The sequence below is a fragment of the Triticum dicoccoides genome, chromosome 6A (genome assembly GCF_002162155.2).
Source record: "Triticum dicoccoides isolate Atlit2015 ecotype Zavitan chromosome 6A, WEW_v2.0, whole genome shotgun sequence".
Taxonomy (NCBI): Eukaryota; Viridiplantae; Streptophyta; class Magnoliopsida; order Poales; family Poaceae; genus Triticum; species Triticum dicoccoides.
Window position 1 is genome coordinate 603,631,598 of NC_041390.1, and position 12,983 is coordinate 603,644,580.

A 12,983-nucleotide genomic window follows, 5' to 3' on the forward strand; every position below is an offset into this window, starting at 1 on the left:
ACGGACAGGGACCCCGGCCACTTTTGATTTTCTTTCCGCACCGCCCTAGCTAGATCGGAGCATCTATATATCCGCCGCCGTCGCCGTCGATGGCCAGCCAGCTCAGGCGAACAATGCGTGGCCCTTGTGGGCGACGCGGCCGAGTGAGCGAGTGGGGAGCGAGGTGGCCGCGCCTTGTGCGCAGCGCAATGCGATGGATGTGGATGCGAGTGCGAGCCCGGAGAGGGAGCAGACGGCACCCCCACCACGCCCAGTTGCCATGCACCGTCGCTCTCCTCCTCTATACGCCCTGCCCCTTTCGCCGGTTGGGTGCGCGACCGCGATCGGCCTCGGTTCTTATCGCGACGGAGGAATCAAGATCGAGGGTGAGGTGCCGGCGAGGATCGATATTATTTGCTCGATCGCGAGGAGAACTATGCTGACGCGCCTTGCTTTGGACCGGATTCAGATATGGGTTAGGTGCTGTGTGCGTGCGTGCATACTGTAGATACCTAAAAAGTGCGTTTAGGTTGTTCGGTTGCGACATGGCATCCAATCTGCCGCGCGCAGCAACATGGGCGAATTTTTTTGTGCTATGCCTAGTTTTAGCGTGTCACTAGTATAGCTTGGATGTGTAAAAGCCAGTGTGATTTCACCAAAACACTAGCGGCGTTTCGATATAACTTTGCATAGCACGATTTGTTCACGTGTTATTTGTTATCATCGTTCTTTCTTTCTTTCAATGATCTTTTGTGAATTGTGACAATCCATGGCGACGGAAACCCTAGACGCCGCCTCATCTACTCTGCCGCCCCATCTGCTCTTCCTCTCGCTGCCGCTAGCGCGCGTCGCTGGGGAAACCCTGTGTGGCCCTGGCGGCGTCGGGGAGGTCCTGGTTGGTGGCGGCTTGCTTGTAGAGGAGTTGGAGGGCTACTGCGGGATGACGAAGTTGATATGTGCTTGAGTGGCGGCCTTCGTGGGAGTCGGTAAATGGTCCTTCAAAAAGTCTGCTCCACCGAAGTGGAGTCCCAAAGGTGGCATCGAGCTATGCCCATGACGCGCCGCCGGAGGATGCATGAGGAAGAAGACTTCGACACCTCCCAAGAATTTGATTTTAATTTTATGTTTAATATATATGTATTTGTAAGGACCTGTAACGCTCAATATATGGTCTTGGGCCCTTTCACAAAAAAATGCTTGGATAATGTATGCATTGCACCTCTATGACAATTGACTAAGAGAAGGGGAATTATTGTTGCTTCTATTCATTGTCTTATATGTGGGAGAAGGAGGGGGGAGGGGGGTCATGTTTTTATCAGATGAGAGGGGGCATGCCCGCCGAAGGAATGGAGCAAAAGAGGGAATGGCGCGCCCCCTTCTTTCCTTATTTGGAGTGCGGGGAAAGGCAGGGGAGGGTGGTGCCCCTCCCTTTCCTTTCTCCCATGAGAGGGAAAGGCAGGAGGGGCTAGCCCTCCCTCTTTTCCTTCCCTAGGGCTTTCCAAACAAGTGGAGGGTCGCACCATCCCCTTACTGGGCTGGTCTGTCCCTCCCTTTGGCCCATGCCCATAACTTGCCAGGGGGGGGGGGGGGTGCCCGGAACCCCTTCCGGTGACCTGATTCCTTTCTGGTACATCCTGAAACACTTTCGGTGTCCAAATACCATCGTCCTATATATCGATCTTTACCTCTCGACCATTTCGAGACTCCTCATCATGTTCGTGATCTCATCCGGACTCTGAACAACATTAGGTCACCAAATAATATAACTCATATAACACTATATCATCAACGAACGTTAAGCATGCGGATCCTACGGGTTCGAGAACTATGTAGACATGACCGAGACACCTGTCCAGTCAATAACCAATAGCGGAACCTGGATGCCCATATTGGCTCCTACATATTCTACGAAGATCTTTATCGGTCGAACCGTTATGACGACATACGTAATTCCTTTTGTCTATCGGTATGTTACTTGCCCGAGATTCGACCGTTGGTATCTTCATATTCATTGTACTGCACTTCTATGACAATTGACCAAGAGAAAGGGAATTACTGTTGCTTCTATTCATTGTCTTATATGTGGGAGAAGGAGGGGGGTCATGTTTTTATCAGATGAGAGGGGGCATGCCCGCCGAAGGAATGGAGCGAAAGAGGGAATGCTATATATTTATAAGTAGGAACGGAAGAGAGAGGTATGAATGGGAAGTCATACAAAGGAGTAGATCCAAGAGGAAGAGGAAACATTACTTATTTTCTAAGTTCTTAGAGAAGATGAGAGATTTATTGCTCGATAATGTTCATCGGGATACAAAAGGAATCAGCGGGCCGCGCATCCAAATATGTCTGCCTCCATTAGGGGGGGGGGGGTGAAATTTTCACTAAAGCATGCACATCTCTGTTGAACTATCTCCACATCAAAAGATGACCAACTGGAACATTGCCTTCCACCTATTAATCTGTCTTAGAATATAACCATAACTGGTAAGCATGTTCCTCGAGTTCAATCTTTGATCACATCAGATAATCAACACTCTTGATGCATGCAGCTCAGAGGCCATAGACAGAGCCTCGCATATTGTTGTCGCTTCAAGAATTTCCATTGCATTCATACCTTCAAGTACCATGGCTGAGGCACCCTGGTAGCTTACGTGCTCACAACGGCATACAATACCAGAGGCACCACGTCTCTCGTATTTTGCTAGCCCCTCATCAACATGGATTGAACATGCCTAGCCACGGAGGAGTCGATTTTCTTGTCGATGAACTAATCAACCTTTTCATGTCCAAGCTTGCATCCAAGGAGTTAGCTTCCATCTAAGAGATATCAGCCATAAACCAGGTTATAAAAGCATGGGTTCATAAAAAGAGATTGCAATTCATTTTCGTGTATCACACGCCTTCTCGCCCACCATATGGCCCATAAAATCACAAGCGTTCTTGCATAGTTCTCCCAGTTCGGCCTCTTGCTCATCTCAAACAACCACAATTTTGCATCATGTGTTTTATCCAAAGTAAACATTGCATAATGATCCTGAGATGGCCCAAACAAAAGGTGCCATGTTGCACTCCATCAATGAATGCCTCTAGGTGTTAGAGTGTTGTCCCGCGGAACCTATACAAGCCACATTCACCACCATGTGATGTTGTACCTCATCCGTGGGATAGGGATGACCTAGCAAGACATCATGAAACATACAAAGCTTAGGCAGAGCTTAACTCCCCATAGCCTCTTCTAGCCCGACCGTTCGTCGACTATTTTCAATGTAAGAATTTTTATCATTCCACGCTTATCTTATTCTTTTCATTTCCATCACCATCCTGTAAGCTGAACGTGTAGAGAATAGGCCACTCTTCTTAAAATGCCTTGCCCCAAAACCGTTCTGCTAAATGTGTCTAATTGGAATACGCCAAATGGCCTCCACATCCATCAGTAAAATATGTCCGTGTAACTTCTTCAATTTGGGTGGCTGATACAATTAGTTTTGAAACTAGTTCTAGGGGAGGTGGCTCGGTGATCGCATGGACACATGCCAGAGAAACGGGTCATGAGGTATCCAATTATCCTGCATGATGCAGATAGACGCTCCGGCCTCAATCTTCTTGAATAATCCTTGACAAAGCACATTCCAACCGTCGCATATAAAGTGAGAAGCAGTTCTTACCACCGTAACTTCGTCTGTTTTTCATCCATCCACCTCGCTCCCATAATTTTCCTCTGCTTCTGTACTTTCTTTGCAGCTTTGCAAGTCAATCGGCATGGATTTTTGTTATGGGCCTGTAAAAAAGTTCGACCTAGCGATCCGCCCTTCCCTGCCGGCTGTAGCAAACGGATTTTTTTCCTTATGCATGTGCTAATATTTCATATTCTAATTAATAGTCCCACACTGCCCCTTTACATCAAATCCTAGCAAGTTATATACGTTGGAAGTTGCTCGGCAGTAGCGGCGTGTCCTGGGGAGGAGGTCATGGAAATCGGGGGTGGGGGGAGCTCATGGTTGATCTTTATTAGGGATTTCCCTAGCCAGAATTTGATGTAAAGGGGCAGGATGAGACCTTGATACGTCTCCAACGTATCTATAATTTTTGATTGCTCCATGCTATATTATCTACTGTTTTGGGCAATATTGAGCTTTATTTTCCACTTTTATATTATTTTTGGGACTAACCTATTAATCGGAGGCCCAACCCAGATTTGTTGTTTTATGCCTATTTTAGTGTTTTGAAGAAAAGGAAAAATATCAGACGGAGTCGAAACGAAACGAAATCAACTGGAGAAGTTATTTTTGGAAGGAAACACACCTGATGGACTTGGACCCCACGTCAAGAAAGGAACGAGGTGCTCACGAGGGTGGGGGGCGCCCCCCCTAGGGCGCGCCCCCTGTCTCGTGGGGCCCTCGTGGCTCCCCTGACGTACCTCCTGCACCCATATATACCTACGTGACCTAAAACTTCCAGAACGAGAGAATAGATCGGGAGTTCCGCCGCCAGAAGCCTCCGTAGCCACCAAAAGTCAATCGGGACCCTGTTTCGGCACCCTGCCGGAGGAGGGAACCCTCACCGGTGGCCATCTTCATCATCCCGGTGCTCACCATGACGAGGAGGGAGTAGTTCTCCCTCGGGGCTGAGGGTATGTACCAGTAGCTATGTGTTTGATCTCTCTCTCTCTCTCGTGTTCTTGAGATGATACGATCTTGATGTATCGCGAGCTTTGCTATTATAGTTGGATCTTATGTTTCTCCTCCCCCTCTTCTCTCTTGTAATGAATTGAGTTTTCCCCTTGAAGTAATCTTATCGTATTGAGTCTTTAAAGACTGGAGAACACTTGATGTATGTCTTGCCGTGGATATCTGTGGTGACAATGGGATATCACGTGATTCACTTGATGTATGTTTTGGTGACCAACTTGCGGGTTCCGCCCATAAACCTATGCATAGGGGTTGGCACACGTTTTCGTCATGATTCTCCGGTAGAAACTTTGGGGCACTCTTTGAGGTCCTTTGTGTTGGTTGAATGGATGAATCTGAGATTGTGTGATGCATATCATATAATCATACCCACGGATACTTGGGGTGACATTGGAGTATCTAGGTGACATTAGGGTTTTGATTGATTTATATCTTAAGGTGTTATTCTAGTATGAACTCTAGGGCTGTTTGTGACACTTATAGGAATAGCCCAATGGATTGATTGGAAAGAATAACTTTGAGGTGGTTTCGTACCCTACCATAATCTCTTTGTTCGTTCTCCGCTATTAGTGACTTTGGAGTGACTCTTTGTTGCATGTTGAGGGATAGTTATGTGATCCAATTATGTTAGTATTGTTGAGGGAACTTGCACTAGCGAAAGTATGAACCCTAGGCCTTGTTTCAACACATTGCAATACCGTTTACGCTCACTTTTATCACTTGCTACCTTGCTGTTTTTATTATTTCAGATTACAAAAACTATTATCTACCATCCATATTGCACTTGTATCACCATCTCATCGCCGAACTAGTGCACCTATACAATTTACCATTGTAATGGGTGTGTTGGGGACACAAGAGACTCTTTGTTATTTGGTTGCAGGGTTGCTCGAGGGAGACCATCTTCATCCTATGCCTCCTACGGATTGATAAACCTTAGGTCATCCACTTGAGGGAAATTTGCTACTGTCCTACAAACCTCTGCACTTGGAGGCCCAACAACGTCTACAAGAAGAAGGTTGTGTAGTAGACATCAAGCTCTTTTCTGGCGTCGTTGCCGGGGAGGTTAGTGCTTGAAGGTATATCTTTAGATCTTGCAATCGAGTCTTTTTAGTTTCTTGTTTTATCACTAGTTTAGTTTGTAAAAGAGAACTATAAAAAAATGGAATTGAGTTTGTCTCATACGCTTCACCTTTTTAATATCTTTCGTGAGTATGATGGAAAGGAAAATTGTGCTCAAGTGCTAGAGGAAGAAATCTATAAAATGTTTGGCACTAAATATTTGAATGATGAGCATGATTGCAATGTTGTTAGTAACAATTCTTTGAATATCCATGATGCTAATGATGATTGCACTAGTTATGATGAAAATGCCTCCTATAAACATGTCAATTTTTGTGGAGTAGACTGGGTTTGCAAGTACACACCAAATAGGGAAGGTAGATATTGCAAGAGGCATAAGTACTTAGAGACCAAATTGTTGCAAGAAGAGCTAGCTGAATGTGCTGAAAAATTCAATATTTTTCGTGCCCCTTGTGAACTTTGCAATGAACATGGTCATTTAAAGCTCCAATGCTATTTGTTTCATGATCAAGTCGTGTCCAAACATTGTGATAATTTTATTACCCTTGAGCATCATAAAGAGCTTAGCCTTCTTTTGGGTTATGAAGAAATGAAACGTATAACTGAGGGTATTCCAAAGTTTAATCTTGATAAAGTTCTTCATTTTGATCTAGAAAAGATTTATATGTATTGTGCGGTGAATTGTATTGAAAATCCTTATATTGCCAATTACATAAAGAAAAGAAAACAAATAGAAGATGAAGAGAATACTAATGAAAGGGAAGAGACTTCCCAATACCCTCCTATTATTTCTTATGATGAATCAGGTAACAAGGAGGAGCCTCTTATTCAACCAATCTCATTAATAAGGAGCTCCAAAAAGAGGATTGAACCCACACATGATGTGGTGAAGAAGAAGAAAAGAAAAAGGAAGAGAGGTAAAAAGATATCTCTCCCAAATAAAGTTGCTCCTATTATTGTTGTGCCTCATGAAAATGAAGATGATACACTTTATCATGATCTCATTATGCTTATTGCTTGTTGTGATGATTATGATTGGGAAGATAATGATACTTCTTATGATCTTGAAAATCTCTTTGGTACTTGCTTGGAAGAATATGATAATAATGTTTGCTATACTATTGGTGCTATCCATACTATTAATGATGAGAGTGATTATGCTTATGATACGAAAAGGCCCAAGCTTGGGGAAGCTATGTTTTATGAGGATGACATATTTGAGAATATATTTGCTGCAATTAATGTTTGTCACAAGCTTGGGGATGCTATGTTTAATAATTATGATATTTTTAGCCTTCCATGTTTTGATATGCAAAGTGATTATGATGAGAACAAAGTTGCTACTTATGATGATTATTGTGATGAAACTTATGCTATAAAAAGTAGTGATGATTATATTTATAAAACTTGTCATGATTATGATTACCCTTTTTCTGAACATTACTCTTTTAATGTGGAAACAATTTATAGTATTCAAGTCTCTTATGATACTCCCACTATTCCGATTAAGAAGAAATTTGCTTATGTGGAGAGTAATAAAATTTCTATGCTTGTAGATCATGAAAAGGATGCTTTAGGTGCTGGTTATATTGTTGAATTCATTCATGATACTACTGAAAATTATTATGAGGGAGGAACATATGCTTGTAGGAATTGCAATAATATCAAGTTTCCTCTCTATGTGCTTAAAGTTTTGACATTATGCTTGTTTTACCTTCCTATGCAAGTTGATTCTTGTTCCCAGAAGTTGTTTGCTCACAAAATCCCTATGCATAGGAAGTGGGTTAGACTTAAATGTGCTAGTCATATTCTTCACGATGCTCTCTTTATGTTTCAATTCTTATCCTTTATGTGAGCATCATTGAAATCATCATGCCTAGCTAGGGGCGTTAAACGATAGCGCTTGTTGGGAGGCAACCCAATTTTATTTTTATTCATTGTCTTTTGTTCCTGTTTAGTAATAAATAATTCATCTAGCCTCTGTTTAGATGTGGTTTTATGCTTTTAATTAGTGTTTGTGCCAAGTAGAACCTTTGGGAAGACTTGGGGGAAGTCTTGTTGATCATGCTGTCAAAAACAGAAACTTTAGCGCTCACGAGAATTGCTGCCATTTTATTTGGAGAGTGCTATTTAGTTAATTCTTTTTGCAGATATTAATAGATAAATTCCTCAGGTCCAGAAATTTATTTGAGAATTTTATGAGTTCCATAAGTATACGTTTGATCCAGATTACTACAGACTGTTCTGTTTTTGACAGATTCTGTTTTTCGTATGTTGTTTACTTATTTTGATGAATCTATGGCTAGTAAAATAGTTTATAAACCATAGAGAAGTTGGAATACAGTAGGTTTAACACCAATATAAATAAATAATAAGTTCATTACAGTACCTTGAAGTGGTGATTTATTTTCTTATACTAACGGAGCTTACGAGTTTTCTGTTGAATTTTGTGTTGTGAAGTTTTCAAGTTTTGGGTAAGGATTCGATGGACTATGGAATAAGGAGTGGCAAGAGCCTAAGCTTGGGGATGCCCAAGGCACCCCAAGGTAATATTCAAGGATAGCCAAGAGCCTAAGCTTGGGGATGCCCCAGAAGGCATCCCCTCTTTCGTCTTCGTTCATCGGTAACTTTACTTGGAGCTATATTTTTATTCGCCACATGATATGTGTTTTGCTTGGAGCGTCAATTTATTTTGGTAGAATTTTCTTGCTGTTATTTAGAATAATGTTTTGCATCTTTTATTTCAATAAAAGTGGCATTGATAGTCTTTACTATGCCTATGTTAGAAGTCTACATGTTGCTGTTTGAAAACAGAATGTTTACCGCTGTTGCAATAATTCCCTAGAAAAGTAAGAATGTGATAAAATGTTGAAACCTTTTGAATATTAAGGTATGATAAATTTAATACAGTGGGAATTTTATTTGATAATTTTTGGAGCTAGGGAAGTATGGATGTTGCAGCATTCTTTACAGACTATCCTGTTTAGGCAGATTGCTGTTATGTTTGCATTGTTTGCATATGTTTGCTTCTTTAATGATTCTATTTGAGGATAGGACTATTAAATATGCAGAAGCATTTAGTGCAATGTTGAAAAATAATTTTAGAGATTTTTTACAGTAGAGTATGATAAGGTTTTTGGTAATGGTTTATACTAACTTATCTCACGAGTCCTTGTTGAGTTTTGCGTGGATGAAGCTTTTGAGATTTAGGGAGACCGTGATATGAGAGGAATTAAGGAGACACATAAGCTCAAGCTTGGGGATGACCAAGGCACCCCAAGATAATATTTCAAGAAGTCTCAAGCGTCTAAGCTTGGGGATGCCCCGGTTGGCATCCCACCTTTCTTCTTCAACAACTATCGGTTAGTATCGGTTGATCCTAAGTTTTTGCTTCTTCACATGATGTTTGCTATTCTTAGAATGTCATTTTATTTTGCTTTGCTTTCTGTTTGAATAAAGTACCAAGATCTAAAATTATTAAATGTTAGAGAGTCTTCACATAGTTGCATAATTATTCGACTACACATTGATCTTCACTTATATCTTTCGGAGTAGTTTGTCATTTGCTCTCGTGCTTCACTTATATCTTTTAGAGCATGGTGGTAGTTTTATTTTGAAGAAATAGATGAACTCTCATGCTTCACTTATATTATTTTGAGAGTCTTAAATAGCATGGTAATTTGCTTAAAATCCTAATATGCCAGGTATTCAAGAATAATAAAATTCTCTTATGAGTGTGTTGAATACTATGAGAAGTTTCATAGTTGATAATTGTTTTGAGATATGGAGATGGTGATATTAGAGTCATGCTAGTTGAGTAGTTGTGAATTTAAAGAATACTTTTGTTAAAGTTTGTGATTCCCGTGGCATGCACGTATGGTGAACCGTTATGTGACGAAGTCGGAGCATGATTTATTTATTGATTGTCTTCCTTATGAGTGGCGGTCGGGGACGAGCGATGGTCTTTTCCTACCAATCTATCCCCCCTAGGAGCATGCGCGTAATACTTTGCTTTGATAACTTCTAGATTTTTGCAATAAGTATATGAGTTCTTTATGACTAATGTTGAGTCCATGGATTATACGCACTCTCACCCTTCCACCTTTTCTAGCCTCTCTAATACCGCGCACCTTTCGCCGGTATCATACACCTACCATATACCTTCCTCAAAACAGCCACCATACCTACCTATTATGGCATTTCCATAGCCATTTCGAGATATATTGCCATGCAACTTTCCACCGTTCCGTTTATTATGACACACATTCATCATTGTCATATTGCTTAGCATGATCATGTAGTTGACATAGTATTTGTGGCAAAGCCACCGTTCATAATTCTTTCATACATGTCACTCATGCATCATTGCACATCCCGGTACACCGCCGGAGGCATTCATATAGAGTCATACTTTGTTCTAGTATCAAGTTGTAATCATTGAGTTGTAAATAAATAGAAGTGTGATGATCATCATTAATAGAGCATTGTCCCAAATAAAAAAAGAGAAAGGCCATAAAAAAAGAAAGGACAAATAAAAAAAGGAGAAAGGCCAAATAAAAAAAGGAAGGCCAAATAAAAAAATAGAAAATAAAATAAAAGGGACAATGCTACTATCCTTTTTCCACACTTGTGCTTCAAAGTAGCACCATGATCTTCATGATAGAGAGTCTCCTATGTTGTCACTTTCATATACTAGTGGGAATCTTTCATTATAGAACTTGGCTTGTATATTCCAATGATGGGCTTCCTCAAAATTCCCTAGGTCTTCATGAGCAAGCAAGTTGGATGCACACCCACTAGTTTCTTTTGTTGAGCTTTCATACATTTATAGCTCTAGTGCATCCGTTGCATGGCAATCCCTACTCACTCACACTGATATCTATTGATGGGAATCTCCATAGCCCGTTGATACGCCTAGTTGATGTGAGACTATCTTCTCCCTTTTTGTCTTCTCCACAACCACCATTCTATCCCACCTATAGTGCTATACCCATGGCTCACGTTCATGTATTGCGTGAAGATTGAAAAAGTTTGAGAACATCAAAAGTATGAAACAATTGCTTGGCTTGTCATCGGGGTTGTGCATGATTTAAATTTGTTGTGTGGTGAAGATGGAGCATAGCCAGACTATATGATTTTGTAGGGATAACTTTCTTTGGCCATGTTATTTTGAGAAGACATAATTGCTTTGTTAGTATGCTTGAAGTATTATTATTATTATGTCAATATGAACTTTTGTCTTGAATCTTATGGATCTGAATATTCATGCCACAATTAAGAAGAATTACATTGGAATTATGCCAATTAGCATTCCACATAAAAAATTATCTTTTTTATCATTTACCTACTCAAGGACGAGCAGGAATTAAGCTTGGGGATGATTGATACGTCTCCAACCTATCTATAATTTTTGATTGCTCCATGCTATATTATCTATTGTTTTGGGCAATATTGGGCTTTATTTTCCACTTTTATATTATTTTTGGGACTAACCTATTAACCGGAGGCCCAGCCCAGATTTGCTGTTTTATGCCTATTTCAGTGTTTTGAAGAAAAGGAATATCAGACGGACTCGAAACGGAACGAAATCAACTGGAGAAGTTATTTTTGGAAGGAAACACACCTGATGGACTTGGACCCCACATCAAGGAAGGAACTAGGTGCTCACGAGGGTGGGGGGCGCCCCCCTCCCTAGGGCGCGCCCCCTGTCTCATGGGGCCCTCGTGGCTCCCCTGACGTACCTCCTGCTCCCATATATACCTATGTGACCTAAAACTTCTAGAACGAGAGAATAGATCGGGAGTTCCGCCGCCAGAAGCCTCCGTATCCACCAAAAGTCAATCGGGACCCTGTTCCGGCACCCTGCCGGAGGGGGGAACCCTCACCGGTGGCCATCTTCATCATCCCGGTGCTCTCCATGACGAGGAGGGAGTAGTTCTCCCTCGGGGCTGAGGGTATGTACCAGTAGCTATGTGTTTGATCTCTCTCTCTCTCTCTCTCTCTCGTGTTCTTGAGATGATACGATCTTGATGTATCGCGAGCTTTGCTATTATAGTTGGATCCTATGTTTCTCCTCCCCCTCTTCTCTCTTGTAATGAATTGAGTTTTCCCCTTGAAGTAATCTTATCGGATTGAGTCTTTAAAGACTTGAGAACACTTGATGTATGTCTTACCGTGGATATCTGTGGAGACAATGGGATATCACGTGATTCACTTGATGTATGTTTTGGTGACCAACTTGCGGGTTCCGCCCATGAACCTATGCATAGGGGTTGGCACACGTTTTCGTCGTGATTCTTCGGTAGAAACTTTGGGGCACTCTTTGAGGTCCTTTGTGTTGGTTAAATGGATGAATCTAAGATTGTGTGATGCATATCGTATAATCATACCCACGGATACTTGAGGTGACATTGGAGTATCTAGGTGACATTAGGGTTTTGATTGATTTGTATCTTAAGGTGTTATTCTAGTACGAACTCTAGGGTTGTTTGTGACACTTATAGGAATAGCCCAATCGATTGATTGGAAAGAATAACTTTGAGGTGGTTTCGTACCCTACCATAATCTCTTCGTTCGTTCTCCGCTATTAGTGACTTTGGAGTGACTCTTTGTTGCATGTTGAGGGATAGTTATGTGATCCAATTATGTTAGTATTGTTGAGGGAACTTACACTAGCGAAAGTATGAACCCTAGGCCTTGTTTCAACACATTGTAATACCGTTTACGCTCACTTTTATCACTTGCTACCTTGCTGTTTTTATTATTTCAGATTACAAAAACTATTATCTACCATCCATATTGCACTTGTATCACCATCTCTTCGCCGAACTAGTGCACCTATACAATTTACCATTGTATTGGGTGTGTTGGGGACACAAGAGACTCTTTGTTATTTGGTTCCAGAGTTGCTTGAGAGAGACCATCTTCATCCTACGCCTCCTACAGATTGATAAACCGTAGGTCATCCACTTGAGGGAAATTTGCTATTGTCCTACAAACCTCTGCACTTGGAGGCCCAACAACGTCTACAAGAAGAAGGTTGTGTAGTAGACGTCCGACCTATTAATTAGAATATGAAATTTTAGCACATGCATAAGGAAAATTTCCATGTGCTACAGCCAGGAGGGAAGGGCAGGTTGTGAGGTCGAACTTTTGTACAATGCTGATATGTCCATTTTGCATCATGCTTTTATATCGATATTTATTGCATTATGGACTGTTATTTCACTTTAT